At 35.8% G+C, this 17,822-nt stretch overlaps 1 protein-coding gene across 1 annotated transcript in view; it reads right to left on the minus strand.

Annotated features, from left to right (window-relative positions):
- The window catches only part of HDX (highly divergent homeobox), a 158,163-nt gene extending 141,555 nt beyond the window's left edge, over positions 1-16,608 (minus strand). The window contains exon 1 of the mRNA XM_068533594.1: positions 16,520-16,608. The gene's annotated coding sequence lies outside the window, so the exon portion shown is untranslated. The remainder of the gene's footprint in view (positions 1-16,519) is intronic.
- Positions 16,609-17,822: the final 1,214 nt, after the last annotated feature.

Here is a 17,822-nt window from a genome sequence, read left to right on the forward strand (position 1 = left end):
CATACAACTGCACAATATTTAATGTCTACAATTTGATGAGTTTGGCCTTATGCAAAAACTAGTGAAACCATCACCATAATCAAAGTAATCAGCATATCCAACACCTCCCAGAGTTTCCTTGTGTCCCATTGTTTATTTGTTCTGTAATAAGAACACAACATGAGATCAACCCTGTTAACAAATTTTGAAGTGCACAATACTGTATTGTTAACTATAGGTATTATGTTCTACAACAGATCTCTAGAATTTATTCATTTGGCATAACTGAAACTATCTACCCACTGAATAACAACTTCCCATTTCCCTCACCCTCCATCCTGGCAACCACCATTGCATTCTCTGCTTCTGACTATTTTAGATAGCACACATAAGTGGAATCATGTGGTATTTGTCCTGTGACTAGCTTATTTCACTTAGAATAGTGTCCTCCAGTTTCATCCATGTTGTTGCAAATGGCAGAATTTCCTTCTCTTTAAAGACTGAATAACATCCCATGGTATGTATATATTACAGTTTCTTTATCTGTCGATGGACACTTGGCTATTTCCATATTGTGGTTATTGTGAATAGTGCAGCAATAAACATGGGCATGCAGATATTTCTTCAAGATCCTGATTCCAATACTTTTGGATAGTTGTCCCTTGCTATCTGTGGGAGATTAGCTCCAGGACCCCCCACAGATACCAAAATCCAAGGATGCTCAAGTCCATTACAGTTGGCCTTCTGTATCCACCTATCCATGTGTTCCACATCCATGGAAACAAAGGGATGACTATATACCCAGATGTAGGATTGCTGGATCATATGGTAGTTCTATTTTTAACCTTTTTGAGGAATCTCCATGTTGTTTGCAATAGCTGCTGAACATTAATTTACATTCCCACCAACAATGTACAGGGGTTCCAATTTCTCCACAGCTTTGCCAACACTTTTTATGTTTTGGTTTTTTAATAATAGGCATCCCAACAGGTGTGAAAACCATACACAAAAAAACAACTCAAAATAAAGACTTAAACATAAGACCCAAAACTGTAAAACTCCTAGAAGAAAGCATACAGAAAAAGCTTCTGGACTTTGGTCTTGGCAACAATTTCTTGGATACGTCACCAAAAGCACAGGCAACAAAAGCAAAAATGGACAAGTGGGACTACATCATATTAAAAATATTCTGCAAAGCAAAGGACAGTCAACAATCAACTACAGTAAAAAAAAAAAAAAGGCAACCTACAGAATGAAAGAAAATATTTGAAGCCATATATCTGATTAGGGTTAATTTCCAAAATATATAAGAAACTCCTAAAACTCAATAGCAAAATAACTAATTATCCAATTAAAAATGGGCAAAGGGCTTGAACAGACATTTCTCTGAAGAAGACAAACAAATGGTCAACAGGTATTTGAAAGATGTTCAACATCATTAATTAACAGGGAAATGCAAATAAAAACTATCTTGACACAGGGTGTGTTTTAATTGTCATTCAGTTCAAAATATTAATTTTCCTGTTTATTTTTTAAAATATTTAAGTATTTTCCAGATATCTTTGTTATCAATTTCTAGTTTAGTGTGGTTATGAATAGAGAACATACTTTATATTATTTCAACTGTTTTAAATTTTTTAAAGTTTATGGCCCAGGCAGAATATGGTTTCTTTTAAAGAATGCTCCATGGGGCTTCCCTGGTGGCGCAGTGGTTGAGAATCTGCCTGCCAGTGCAGGGGACACGGGTTCAAGCCCTGGTCTGGGAAGATCCCACATGCCACAGAGCCACACGTGAGCCACAACTACTGAGCCAGCGCGTCTGGAGCCTGTGCTCTGCAAGAAGAGAGGCCGTGACAGTGAGAGGCCCGTGCACCGCGATGAAGAGAGGCCTCCACTTGCCACAACTAGAGGAAGCCCTCGCACAGAAACGAAGACCCAACACAGCCAATAAATAAATAAATAAATAAATAAATAAATAAATAAATAAATAAATAAAATTTAAAAAGAAAAAGAGGAGTCTCTTTAAAAACAAAAAAAGAATGCTCCATGAACATCTGAAAGGAATGTATCTTTGGCTATTGTTAGGTAGATAGGTCTAATAATGTCAATTAGGTCACGTTGCTTAATAGTGTCGTTCAGATCTTCTGTGTCTTTAGTGATTTCCTGACTACTTGTTCTATCAATTACCGAAAGAGGAAATGTGAAGTCCCCAAGTATAATTGTGAACTTGTCTATTTCTACTTTTAATTGTATCGGTTTTGCTTTATGTATTTTGAAGATCTGTTGTTAGACGCATATGCAACTAATATTGTTACATAATTTTGGTGAATTGATCCTTTATTCATTATGTAATACCCCCTCTTTATTCCTCATACTATTCCTTGTTCTGTATTTTAATTTGTCTGACACTAATGAATATACTTCAGCTTTGTTTAGAATAACCTGTCATAGTATATAATTTTGTTTCATTTTAATTTATGTCTTTATATATAAAGTAGGTTTCCTATAAGTAGGATACAGTTGGGCTTTAAAAACCCAATATGATGGTATGTGTATGACAGTATGACAGTGTGTTTAGATCACTTACATTTAACGTAATTACTAATATGGATGGATTTGGGTGCACCATTTTATTAGTTGTTTTCTGTTTGTCCTTCTGATTGTTCGTTTTGCTGTTCCCCTTTCTCCAACTTCTTTTTTATTATTTTAATATGTCTTTGTAATGTTTTAATTCATTGGCTTTTGGGCTACATTTCTTTCCATATTTTTGAAGTGGTTTTTCCACTGACTTTGTTTTCCATGTTATGTCATGAAAAATCCATGGTCATTTCCAAATCTTTGTTTCCCCATGTATTTTGATTTTCTCCAGCTTTTTTCAACACTATATCTTTGATTTTTAGCAATTTGATTATAATGTGTCTGGGCATGATCTCCTTTGAGTTTAACTTGTTTCAAGGGATCTCGAATCTGTAAATTTTTATCTTTCTTAAGTGTTTTGTAGAATTCACTAGTGTAGTAATTTGGGCTTGGAGATTTCTGAAAAGAAAGATTTTTAATCACAAATTCAAGTTCTTTAATAAAGTGTTCAGTTATTGTATTTCTTCTCAAACAAGCTTTGATGATTTCTGTCTTTCAAAGAATATATACATTTACTTTAAGTTGTTTACTTTATAGGTGTAAAGTTAATAGTCCATTAGTATATTTTTAAATGTCTGTACAGTCTGTAGTGATATCCTTTCTCTCATTCCTGATATTGGTAATTTGTGTCTTCTCTCTTTTTTGTGTACAGCCTTTTCTCAAATATCCAGATGTTGGTTTCATTGCATTTCTCTATTTTTTTAAATTGAAGTATAGTTGATTTACTATATTGTGTTAGTTTCAGGTGTACAGCATAGTGATTCAGGAATTTTTGCAGCTTATATTCCATTATAAGTTATTACAAGATACTGGGTCTAATTCCCTGTGCTATACAGTATATCCTTGCTGCTTGTCTGTTTTATATATAGTAGTTTGTATCTGTTACTGTTTCCTATTTCATTTATTTCTGCTCTTATTATTTACTTCTTTCTGCTTGCTTTGGGCTTAATTTGCTCTTCTAGTTATAGTTTGTTAAAGTGAAGCTCAAGTAACAGATTTTCAAGCTTTCTACTTTTCTACAAGTGTTTAATGCTCTAAATGAACTCTAAGTGCTGATTTAACTGTATTCCACATATTTTGATATGTTGCAATTTCATTTTCACTGATTACATAGTGCTTTCTAATTTCCCTTGTGGGCTCTCCTTTGACCCATTGGTTACTTACAACTGTGTTGTTTACTTTCCAACTATTTGGGGATTTCCCAGATATCTTTCATTTATTGATTTTAGTTTAATTCCTTTATGATCAGAGAACATCCCTCATATGACTTCAACTTTTTAACTTTTGATGGTTTGTTTTATGGCCCAAAATATGGTCCATGTTGATCAATTTTCTATGTGCTTCTGGGAATAATGTGTACTCTGCTCTCTTTGGGTGGAGTCAATTAGGTTGAGTTTGTTGAAAGTGTTGTTCAAGTCTTAAACAGTTATTAATTTTCTCTCTACTTACTTTAGCAATTACTGAGAGAAGCTGTTAACATTTCTAATTGTATACTAGTCTGTTTCTCATGTCTCTTTTAACAGTTTTTGATTCATATATTTTGGAGCTCTGTTATTAGGTACATAAATATTTAGGATTTTTATGTTCTCTTAATTAATTGATCCCCTTATCAATATGAATGATGTTCTTTACCGCTGATATTTTTTTCTCTGAAATCTTCTTTATCTGATATGGATATAGTCAACTTTATTTAGATTCATGGTATATACTTTTTCATTTATTTATGTTTAACCTATCTATTTCTTTATACTTAGGTGGGTTAGTTGTAGACATTTATAGATGAGTTAAAGTCTAATGTGACAATACCTGCCTTTTAACTGGTATGTTTAGACCATTTTGCAATTAATATAATTATTGATATGGTTGGGCTTAGATACAATCTATTTGTTTTCTATTTGCCTCATATGTTTTTGTTCCTTTTTTTCCTTTTTCCTATTTTGATTTTAATTAAACATTATTTATAATTCTATTTTATCTTCTTGGTTAGCTCATCACTCTTTGTCATGTTATTTTAATGGTTGTTTTAGTGACCATGGTATACACCTTTAATTTATTATCAAGATAATTTATCATAATATTATATATACTACTTCACATATAATAGAAGAATCTTACAATAGTATACCTGTATTTCTGTTCTACTGTCTTTTGTGCTATTGTTGTCATACATTTTGCTTTTACACATGTTATAAAACCTCCAATAAATGGTTATTTAAAAAAATTAAACAGTTATCATTGAAAGTGATTTTCAAAAATTAAAAATCATACATATTTACCTACATATTTTTTACTTCCATTGTGTAGGTACAAAGTTCTTTTTTTAGGTGAAAATGCAAGGAGCTTTACTGTAGTAATGCCCTTCATTTTCTTTAATTCTTTACAGACTACATATAAAACAAAAACATAATAATGAAGAAAAATTAATTTCAATTTGGCATCATTTTCCTTCTGCCTGAAAGATTTCCTTGAACATTTTTGGTAGTGTGTTTCTGCTGTCAGTGCATTTTTTTTTCTTTAGAATGAGTAAGAAAACCTTTGTTTTGCTTTGATATTTTGATATAGAATTCTAGGTTAACAGATTTTTTTTTTAATCTTTCAGTGCTTTAAACATGTCGTTCCATTGTCTTCTGGCTTGCATTGTTTTCAACAAGATGCCTCCTGTCATTCTAATGTTTGTTCCCCTGTACATAAAGGTAACTTTTTTTTCCCCTGGATACTTTTAAGTTTTCTTTTTTCTCTGGATTTCAGCAGTTAGATTAGGAGATGCCTTGGAGCCATTTCCTTTAGCTTTCTTCTTCTCAGAATTTGTTAAGCTTCTTGACTATGTGGGTTCATAGTTTTCATCAAATTTGGAAAGTTTTCAACTGTTAATTAAAAATACTTTTCTTCACCTTCTGGGACTCAAAAACATGTATATTACATTGAGTGATATTGTCCCACAGCTCATTGTTGGTCCATTCATTTTTTTCCCCATAGTTTTACTTTTGTCTCTAGAATTTCAATTTGGATCTTTTAATAAATCTTCCATTTCTTTCCTCATCAGGCTTGTGCTTTCCTCTACCTTCTTGAACATAGAGAATACAGCTTTAATAGCTGCTTTTACATTCTCTACTAATTCTAAAATCTATTATTTTTCATTCTGTTTTTTTAATTGTTTCTTCACCACACTATGAGCTGTATTTTCTTGTTTCTTTGCATGCTTTTTGTAGTGTTTCATTTAATGGCAGATATTGCTAATGATGCTCTTCGATAGTGGATGTTTTTATATTCTTTAAATATTTTGGAACTTTGTTCTGGGATATATTTAAATTACTTGGAAATTGATTCATCTGAGGTTTGCTTTGTTTGGCAAATCCAAAATTGCCTTTAGTCTAGGGCTAATTTGTCTCATTACTAAAGTAATACCTTTCTGAGGACCTTCCTAGATATTCCATGAAATATAGTTTTCCAGCCTGGTGGTTGAAAACCTAAACTATTCCTGGTCTTATGTGAGCTCTGAGGATTGTTTGCCTGATCCTTTCTAGTGGTTCTTTCCCCATCTGTAATAGTTTTCTCACACACTGGAGTTGATCAGTATTCAGCCAAAGATTCAAGGGGCCCCTCTACAAATCTCCAGAGCTCTATCTATGTGCAGTTTTCTCCTGTGAGCATTCTCCCCTCCAGTACTCAAATTCTAGTCACCCTGTCCTCTGTGAACTCTGAATTCTGTCTCCTCAACTTAGAGAGACTTCCAGGCTGTTTGGTTCCCTTTCCCTTGGTTGTAGTCTGGATACTTTCTCCAGGCAGTGAGTTGGGACATTCACAGGGTTTATCTTATTTGTTTCCCTTCTCTCAAAAAATCGTGGTCCTATGCTACTTTTTGTCAAATGTCCAAAATCCACTGTTTCATACATATTTTTGCTGTTTTTTGTTTGTTTGTTTTTAGATATTTAAGATGAGAGGGTAAATCCTGTTCTTGTTACTTCATCATAGCTGTAAGCAGAAGTTCAGGTGGCCTTTTGGAGTGGTGGAGTGGGAACACTGTGTTAGGAGTCAGGACATCTCTGTTCCTATTAAGCTTCACTACTTGCTATTTTTGTGACCTTAGCAAAGATAATTGACCTCTTGGGCCTCAGTTTCATCTGGAAAATAAAGTTATAAAATCTGTCCTACTCTTCTTCACATGATGAATTATGTTAATTAAAATACTTGGTAAACTATAATGTGCTATGCAAAAGTTATTTTTGTTAATTGTAAACATTTATGTAACCAACTTGTCATTCCTACTAGTAATAATTAATTTAACATATACCAAACCACTCCCACATAATGTGTAATAAACCTCAAATAAAGGAAACATACATTAATATATTCTCATGGCAAAAGGAAGACAGATCCTGACCCTCTTCTATGTAATGAGAGTTTGATCTTTTAAAGTTTTGGAGAATGAAAAAATTAAGCACAACACCAATGGGCATGGTGTCCATGTATGTAGGTGCCTCTGCATAATTTTTTAACGTAATATTTAGCAAAAGCTTGATTAAATATACAATAATGAACTGACACTTTGAACTTAATGAAATTTGAATACGTGCAAAAGAATTGTTATGGTGCACTTCCCTGGTGGTGCAGTGGTTAAGAATCTGCCTGCCAATGCAGGGGACACGGGTTCGAGCCCTGGTCTGGGAAGATCCTACATGCCGCGGAGCAAGTAAGCCTGTGTGCCACAAATACTGAGCCTGTGCTCTAGAGCCCTCAAACCACAACTACTGAGCCCACGTGCCACAACTACTGAAGCCCGTGCACCTAAAGACCATGCTCCACAACAAGAGAAGCCACAGCAATGAGAAGCCTGTGCAGTGCAACAAAGAGTAGCCTCTGATTGCTGCAAGTAGAGAAAGCCTGCACACAGCAACGAAGACCCAACGCAGCCAATAAATAAATAAATAAATAACTTTATTAAAAAAAAAAAAAGAATTTATGGTAAATCTGTTTTCAGAAGCTGTCACTTTAATGTGTCATTTACATTTAATGATCCTCATCTTTACAAACAGCAGTTCTATTTAGTTATTTTATAATTAACTTGCCAGAATTTGCAGATATTGCAAAAAAATAAATTTCAACATTTTCTAAGCATAAAGTCAAGTAACAGGCATTGCATCTATTCAAATACTATGAAAGGATATTCATTATTTGTTTATTGGGCTATAACTACTGAAATGCATTGCACACATCTCTTATCTTCCATTTTAGAGGTATAATTGACCTCTATCACTTAGGTGGAAATATGAAACAGGAAATTTTAACTACAACCCAGAAAACTTTCTCAGGGCACAAAGAAATTGTACACTGACCTCACTTTAAAAAACACTTAAGAATTCTATATAATCAATGTTCATACTTTCCAGCTACACAAAAGCTAAATATATATTCATAATGACATGGGCATAAATTCCAAGATAATATTATGTATAAATTTTCCATATAAATAGATGAAAAGATATATCTACAGTGACATATATCTCTATAGCCACATGTCTAATGTCTAAATTCAAAGATGATGAATGTTTGTTCAAAAACAATCACTGGCAAGTAGATATACTAATCTCAGATTTTTTCATCAATTATAATAATTTGTCAGCTTTTAGTGACACTTGCTTTTATCACAAAGTGGCAATGTTAAAATAATAAAATACATTTAAACTACAAATACCTTATCATACACTCAGATGTCAAAACTCATAACAAAATAAGAAAGATCAATTTCAAACAGATAATCAGTTGGACAACAGAAGCATAAACAGGACCTCAATCGGATAATTGATTTCCTGTTGTCTTTAGCTCTGCTTTCATACAATCCCACATGCATACACTCAAACAGAAAAAATGACAATTAATGACCAGTGATATATAGCATCTCCTGATGAGTTAAATACTACCTTGATCCATATATATTTGTGACTAAATTCTATTTCTTTTTACATTTCTAGCCTCAAGCAAATCGTGCAAGTAAATCATTTCTATCTTTCACTAGTTCATGATAGTGATTCCACTGCCATAAGCACTGACCCCTAACATCTTGCAATTAACATTGTAATACCTTTAAATCTAGGTTGCATTTTAATTTACTATTGAGGGTAGCTCTATAAAATTTCTCATAGCTGCACATTGCAAAAGTGATTGTTAATAACTTACTCATTATATCAAAATAATATATATGTCTCTTTAATTTCACCATACTGTGAATTTATCCTTATTAGTTCTCTCTTAACTTTTTTCTATCATCCACACAACTCTCTCCTACTCTATCCTACCTCTTCTCTCACTCCCAGCAAGAATTTCCATTGGTAACTAAAATTTGTTTTTAAAATGTTAAAGCCATATTTATTCACCTAAACTAGATATTCTTTTGGTGTTTTATGAGTCAGATTTACATAGTATATGTTAATATTTAAGGGTAGTTTTACCTAGAAGCAAAGAGATGGACTGTTTGACTCTCATACTTTCCATTCCTGATTTTATTGCAAAAACTTTGGGGGAAAAAGTATACATCTGTTCTTTGGGAGTTGGAGGAAGATTTCTCAAAGCACCCCATCTGGTGGTAAGTAGGTAACAGTATATAATTACACACATGTATAGTGTTGAACCAACACACACACATATCTAATTCATCAAATAGTGGAAGCATAAATTTATCCCTACAAATAATTTTAATAGACTAAGTACTGCTTAATGGTTTAAAAGCCTCATGGAGTGCAACTAAAATCTGATAGTCACAGGTAAAGTCTTTTCTTTCTTCTTCCTTTAAAAGAGGAAAACAAAATCACAAACAAAATCTTTCCTATATTGTCCAAATCCACCTTTGGGTCTCTGTCTGAGGAACTCTGCCTTAAGGTACTCAATTCATTCCATCAAATGTATTTTAATTGTGCCTTATGACTATAAAAGAGAAGTTTTATCATTATACCTGGTGGAAAGGCTCTGTGTGTAAGTGAACACATGCAGATTGTGGGGTTTTCTTTTCAAGACTATCAGTGAAATAAAACCCTCAAATTTAAAAATTTTCATAAAACTTGCAGACCTCTGAGAACACGTCCTTGGACCCCTAGGGGTCTGCAGACCTCAATTTTTAGAGACACCGCCCTATGTTAAGCCTATGACATTAAGATAGAAAACATACGTTATTACCAAATCAGAGACGTATATATGTTTGAAGAGTGGGATAAACAGTGACCCCTAATGTTTTTGTCAGCACTGCATTTCTCCTGCCTAGTCATGTTTTTCACTTGGATATGAGGCACAAAAGGAGAGATTGTTACATAACAAATGTGCTTCTGTGTATTTCATCACAATGCTATTCACTGGTGTTAATCAGACTAGATCTGAACACATGGACTATACTATCCAAGGTTTAATCATGACCATATTCAGCAATTGTTATTTTACCACTAATATTTAATTCAGGTAACCAGATAACCATTTGCAAAAATATTCTCAAGGCTATTTAGAAACTATAGCTTCACTTGTGAATTGTCAGAACACATATTGCTTCAATATACTTTGCAGTAGTGAGAAGTCGGAGCAAAACTTTTTGCAAAATAACCCTCTCCTCTCCAAGTCACTGCTCTCAAAAGCAGCCAATATATAAGTGAATTACCACAGATATTTTAATTTAGTCACTTAAAATTTTATTTATTAAGCATATATTTGCATATAGAGAGCTAATAATTTACTGTGTTCTGAACCTAAGTCTTAAACCAATTTCAATGGAGTCTAGAGAGTCAAAAGAACAAAGGTGTTTCTCAATAATATCTTTATTACTTCTCTTTAAAGTTGAAGGTTAGGAAGTGGGTGATGAATGGCAGGGATGGTAGTTATTAAAATACTGTTTCCTGAAGAGAACATTAACACAATTTTGTCTGCACTTAATACTTTTTATTAATATATGGATTTAATAACTTCTTAAAATTTAATTAATAAATAGAATCATAGAATTTTAAAGCTAGAGATATCCTTAGGTATTATGAAGATCATGCCCTCATTTCACGGTTGAATAAACTGAGGGCCAGAGATGTGATGTATTTCAAACTTGTTTTACGAAAAATGTCTAATGTGTATTATAAACTCTTTGATGCCTAATTCACTTTATCCAACACCTAGAATATTAAAGAACACAAACTTAATAAATAAGTGCTTTTGAGGATCAACTTAAATATCAACTAAAGGACTACCCTGACTATATTAGTGTGCTAGAGCTGCTATAACAAAGTACCAAAAACATGGTGGCTTAAACAGAAATTTATTGTCTTGCAGTTCTAAAGACTAGAAGTCTGAGATCAAGGTGTTGGTAGGGTTGGTTCCTTCTGAGGACAATGAGGGAAGGATGGGTTGTAGGCCTCTCTTGTAAATGGCCATCTTCATGTTTAGATGGCATTCTCCCTGAACACTGACCGATTACTTATCCCAATAACAAGATTAGAGGCTGGTTTCCTTTATCAGTCAAAAAGGCCATCAATTCCTGTGCCGACCCTTACCCCGCTACACCCCGAGGTATCTATATCCTCATTCCTGGAACCTGTGAATATGTTAGACTCCATGGGAAAAGTGAATGAAGGTTGCAGGAGGAATTAAGGTTGCTAATCAGTTGACCTTAAAATAAAGAGATTATCCTAGATTATTTTAGTGGGCCCAGTGTAATCACAATTATCTTTAAATGTGGAAGATGGAGGCAAAGAGTGTCACAGTGATGCAATGTGAAAGATGTGATCAAACATTGCTGACTTTGAAGATGAAAGAGGGCCACATGCCAAGGAATGTGGATAGCCTCTAGAAGCTAGAAAAGATAAGGAAACAGATTCTTCCCTAGAGCTTCCAGAAAGGAAAGCCCTGACGACACTTTGATTTTCACCCTGTGAGACCTGTTTCAGACCTCTAACCACCAGAACTGTAAGATAATACATGTGTTGCTTAAAGCCATGTGTTTGTGGTAATTTATTACAGTAGCAAATAGAAAACTAATACAGTTCCTCTTGAAGGTATTAGCAACAGTGACCCCAGTAAATCTATACTCTTCTGTAACACTGTTGACATGTCAAGTAATTAGGATAAATATCATTTTAATGGTAAGGTCATTATTATCAACAAAATAAGTAGGTTCAGTCACTCTTAACAATTTTACCCATCACACAGGTGTAGCTATCTTCTCAAAGAGACAATGTTGACTCCAGAATGGAGCAAAACTGATGTATATTAGCCAGATAATACTTTGATTACATATTACTTTACACATGTGAAAATGGACAAAAGGAAATTCAGAGTTTTCTATAACTACCAGCTCTTAAAATGTTTAAGTTGTACAGGAATTCATATTTCACTTTGTATCAGTGTTTCTCAGACACTTATGTGCATATGAATCACCCAGGGATCTCATTAAAATGCAGATTCTGATTCAGTAGGTCTTGGGTGGAGCCAGAGATTCTGCAGTTTCTAAGAAGTCCCCAAGTGATGCCCATACTGCTACTCCATGGAACACACTTTGAATTGCAAGGATTTAATAGACACAGATGCACCAAACCCTACCAGATAAGTAAACTGGCTCCAAATCACAACCAATACTGAGTTCAAAAGTAGTCTCTCTCTACATTAAGTACTAGTTGAGAAAAGGAAAAAAAAAACACACCACCTTTAGCATCTCTTAAGCATTCATTGGTGATAAAAGTGAGCCTCTAGGTTCTAATTAAAATGCTTGACTGATTATTTTAATAACTTACATACATATTCAAAAGTAACTTCATGTTGTCTTAGAATAGTGGGGATGAGTAAAGGCTGAGCATTCTATACCTAATGTAATACTTCCCATTAATGTAGAATATATTTCTTCTTCCACATCTCACAATTCCTCAGATCTCTTCCAGTTGTTTCTCTGTTGAGGAGATTTCAACACAATAAACGATTGGTCTATGAAAGGGCAAAGCTATTTGGAGAATGGGTCTGGGATAATTACTTTCCTAAATGGCATAGCCATTTCATCCATGAAGCACACTGCAGGTAGACCAAGCTAACCAAGTAAGAAAGTATAATATATAAAGAAATATATTAAAGCAATATATTAGTGTTGGAGAAAACTTATGATCTATCCTTTCACAAAACCCAATGAAGAAACGCTTTCACCATTGCTTGGTACTTGACAATAGAAAAAATAGTGTATGGGTCTACATGCCTTCTGCCACCGAAGCCACTGGAGTCAAAACAAGGATCCCTTTCTCTTAAAAGTCATCCTATCTGTTAAAATTTTTCATTTCCACTGAGAGAGAAAGGAAAATGTCACAGGCATTACAGACTCATAAAGAGAGTAAGTCAGGGAGAAATTTTACACACACACAAACACAATTTTTGAAAACAAATGAAGAAGGGCCTCACTCTAGCTCTCCAACCTATAACCTAGTAGTTAAGAATGAAACCTCTAGAATGACACTTGCTTTGAAGTACTGGCTCTGCCACTTACTACTTGTATGACCCTGGACAAGCACCATGCTTGTTTACCTGAGAAAAGTGCCTACCCAGGGCATGTAAGTCACATGTGTCCATGGCTGTTTTAAGAACCATAAAATAAACTTCCCCCAACCCCAAGGGAAGAGAAGCTAAGAAAATGTTTTCCTCAATTTTTGCCACTCTAACAAATAACACATTTAAAGATTCTAAGGATCAACCCAATTGGACATAAGTCTCATGTAAAACAACAGGAGATCAAGAGGGTAAGACAGCTCTGCTGTTGTAGATTTCTTTACAGATGTCAGATGTAAAGTATAGCATTTGATTGACAATATAATGTCAATTGTTCAGTTCCCATGTACCTAGATTTCTGGTTAATCCAGGCAATTTTGCTACTAGTTGGCACAAGGATGATTCCATTGGCACAGACAAGTTTCAGTTTATTGTCGTGAAATTTTATGCAGGCTAGAAAGGTCTCAGGGTGTCAGTGACAGTTTCTGAATATACCAACCTCTCCAGTCCCCTTTGTATGCAGAATATATCTCTCTAGAATTTTCACTGTTTACTTCCAAATCACTATGCCTAGATATAGTGTACTCAGTGCAAGTATAAGACACCACCAATTTCATGTTTAGCTAACTGATTCCACTGTAAAATCAAAATCAACAATTCAAATATTTTTACCTTGTTGGGGATTACACTACATAAAAATATAATTCCCTCTGGGAATACAATTTTAAAAGCAGAATTAATTAAATATATATTTTTAAAATATTCATAGTATACTTACAATAGTCTATGACAATAGTTTTAAAATTTACAGAATGTAAAACCCTTTTGGACTGCTTTTCATCCATTTTCCTAAACCTCAAACCTTGATGTAATATTGGGATGGTGCCTCAGAGTGAAGCAGCAGTCCAAGTGAAATCTGTAGAAAGCCTCTGTATTAAACCACAATCACTTTCTTTCAAATAAAACTGAGCTCCATGGAACAATGCAGTTTGAAGCCCAAGGGGTAGGGAAGTGACAACTGATATATTATAAAATAGCAGTTATGGCAGCCATCACAATGATTAGCTCTGATTCAAGATGAAAACTATCAGTGACAGTCAATGTAAAGCAGCAAATGCAAGACATCCTGCAATAAAAAGAGTGAATAATTACTGGATTTAAAGAGAAGATGCATAATGAAATGTTATCAAAGAGAAATATAGACAATGGAAAATGTCTTAGTATTTTTCAAACTGAGAAAATTACAGACAGAACCACTTCTGGGATAAAGTTCCCTTGGTCTTATTAATGAGGACAGAACATATTTGCAGGCTACCCAATATATAGAGATGTCTGTTTTTCTGTATTGCATTTTCTTTGAATCATATTGAGGTTTATTCAGTCACTGGAGGGTCCCTTGCTTGACTAATGATGAATAAGTTTTCACATATATACAGTTCTTTTGATAACTGTATTACTTTGTTTCCCAAGAAATTGGAAAACAAAGACCATATACAGCTGTAGATATTTCAAACAGTCATCCAGATGCTTTGGATAAAGAAGTATATGGTAGATGGCATGGTCCCAACTCTTAAGAACAGGTTTAAAATCCAGTTGAGGAGTCTAGTCTAACACACACATACATACACACACACAATAAAATTAAAAAATAAGAAGACAGTATAAGGCAGGCTATAAGAAAGTGACAAATATAAGAACTGATGTAGGAGTTCTAGAAAAGGTGAGCTTAATAATGGTTGGATTAGACTTGGAAGGTACTTACAGAGAGGTGCAACTTAAGTTGAGCTTCCAAAGTGGGTAAGACGTGAATAGGCAAAGAGAGAGCATCTTAGGTGAAGGGAGTGGTAGTGGTACAAGGAGCAAAGTTCTGGAGGTAGATTGTTCTGGCGACATTAGGGAGAGTTGTGCACTGAGAAATAAACTAAGATAAGGTTCCTGTGGTATAATAAAGTCAGATTACAAAGCTCTTTGCAATCCAAGTGTAACTGGGCTTGGAACAATAGAAAATAAGAAGCCAATAATATTTTGGTGAAGAAAAATGACTTGATGAAGGAAGTCATCAAGCCGTTAGTCTGACAGGATGAATTAGAAGGCTGGCTAGGAGGCTCCTGGAATGACTGGATGGGTGGTAATGAGAGTTTAGACTGTAAAATAAGGGAAAAATGGTAGGAGAGGCTTTCAAAGGAAAACTCACCAGGACGTGATAATCCCTTAACTATGAGAAATGGAGAAAAATCCAGATTCCTTTGTAAAATAGGAGTTCATGATCAGACAGTGGAGCAGAAGTATTAACACTACTATACAATTTCTCCACCAAGGACAGACAGGCAGGATGTTCCTCATGGTTGCCGAGTTATATATAGCCCCTCCCAATAAAGGGGAGTCGTACAGGATCTCTCAAAATAGGATTTGACCTTGGTGGTTCTAACAGAGACACAGAGGAAGAAGGAAGGACTTAGCGCCAAACCTGAAGCCGAGACCAAAGCTTTAAAAGAAACCTTTCCAAGAAGGAAAAAAAAAAGACAAGAAAGGAAAATTTTTTACTCTGAGTCTCTCCAAAGAGTTTGTTTCAAAAATCACTGAGCGGCACGCCAAATCAGAGTTCCTTGAAGACTAAAAGTTGGACTCACTTGAACAGTGTTTCTATTCTCCAAATGGTTTCTCATCTCAGTAATTTCTATTCCAAACTCCTATCTGAGTTCTTTCCATTATTCTAAACCTGATCACTGTAGATTAAGAATTTGCCTTCTTAAATTTTTCAGGCCCACTCTGGGGCTGCATATGCTCATTAGGCCAGATTCAAAGTAACTGGCAGATTCTTTCCATCAACTAGCGCTTGAAACATCACAAGGCCAACTTACCAACCCTTCGCATATTCTGCCCAGACAGACCTCAGCCCAACCCCCTCCAGCGAAACGGAAAAGGCGCATGCGCAAACGCAAACTCCACGCCTATACTCCTCGCCACGAACTCCGCCCTACCACCCCCACCTCCCCGCAGAGGTTGTTATTGCGCAGGCGCAGCACCTCCAGCGCGTTTGAGTAGGGCTGTGAGAAATCCACAGTCCAGTGAAATCTAGAAGTGTTAGAATTCACTCCCCCTCCTTTCTTCGGAGGCAGAGGCGCCACTTCCTCCTACTCAGGGGCCAGAAGCGCGTCCCAAACGTCGCACTCTCTCCGAGCAAGGTCCTTCGCTCTCTGCCAGTGTCTACTGTATCCCTATCCTCATCTCGTTTTTAATCTCACGCTGCCGCCAGGCTTCACTCGGAGGGTAGAGGCAGTTGGCTCCCCCAAAGCCGCACCAGTTTGTTGGCAGCCTCTTTAGGCCTCTGAACCTCCGTGCCCCCCACTGGGCAGAGCATTAGCTCGGTGCCTTGCTCGCCCTCCTTCGCCCTTCACACCTACCCATGCTGGGTGCTTACCTCGGGCGTGGTGCAGTGACGGGAGGGATCAGAGGATCCCAGATCAAGCCAGGGCTGGGGCAGGCGTATTCAGCGAGATTTTTCCTGGGTCTCCACTGCCTCCTCAGACAATGAAATCAGCGTGTCCGATCATCAATTCTCATCATGATCGTGACGTCACAAAAGACAGCGGCCAATGGGAGCCGAGATCAGCTCCGGACAGTCCCTGGCCTCAGCCCAGAACCCAAGAGTGGGGAGGGGGGAGGAGAAATAGCTGCCTGCAGTGGAGCTGCCTCTTCCCCGCACATATCAGCTGCATCCAAAGCCAGGCCTCTCTGTACCTCTCCCTTCCTGAGCAGAAGTGAACGCCCAGCATCCCTGTGACTATAGTAGTTATATGCCAGCCATTTGAGCAGGTGCTGCCTGGTCTTCCGACTTGAGATTCGCTTGCAGCAGAATCGTTGCACGCTGCCAAAATCAAATGATCACATACAGAAATATAGTTTTTTTGTGGTCAGTGGTCAATTGACAAATGTATATTCAGTGTTACTGAAATCAAGAAGGTGTCCATTGAGCCTTTAGAATTTGTCGATAAGAGTGAGTATACTGTTTTATGTCTCCAGTTGACTCTGGCCACTGAAGAAATTTAAATTATTGCTTCTGTTCACCTAACCTTAATATCTGTTCTGCTGGAAGTTACTTGAGTAATCACCATTACACCATTACAGGAAAAAAAACCTCAAGCCATATGTTACATCAGTTAACACACTTGATACACTTCCAAAATATGCTGCATGCCATGAGAGATGTAGAATTCATTGGTCCTCTGCTATTATAGAACTTATAATATCATTCGGAAGATGTGACTAGCACACATTAAACTTTCACAATATAATAAAGTACATGATCATGTGCTCAGTCATGTAGTCATGAACTACAGATAAGAGTTACATCGTTAATGACTGAAAACATCAGTGAGGTGAGGATAGTTGGGAAACATTCTATGTTGTAATTGAAATTTGAGCTGTTTCTTGAATGGTGGATAAGAGAGGATGGAAAACACTGTCTTAAAGGGGAAGAAATGGGCAAAAGTAGGAAAGTATATATATATATATATATATATATATATATATATATATATATATATATATATATATATAAACTGTGAGGAGGTCCATGATGAAATCAGCCTAACGAATAGAGGGTGTATGTTGAGGACTAGTGGGAGATAGGATAGACTGATACTAAAAGCCTTTGAAAGTAGGCAGAGAACTTTGATTTTATTAAAAGCCACCAAAGGCCTTAGGGCAGGGTACATCAGACC

Source organism: Eschrichtius robustus, chromosome X (genome assembly GCF_028021215.1).
Source record: "Eschrichtius robustus isolate mEscRob2 chromosome X, mEscRob2.pri, whole genome shotgun sequence".
In the NCBI taxonomy this organism is placed as follows: domain Eukaryota; kingdom Metazoa; phylum Chordata; class Mammalia; order Artiodactyla; family Eschrichtiidae; genus Eschrichtius; species Eschrichtius robustus.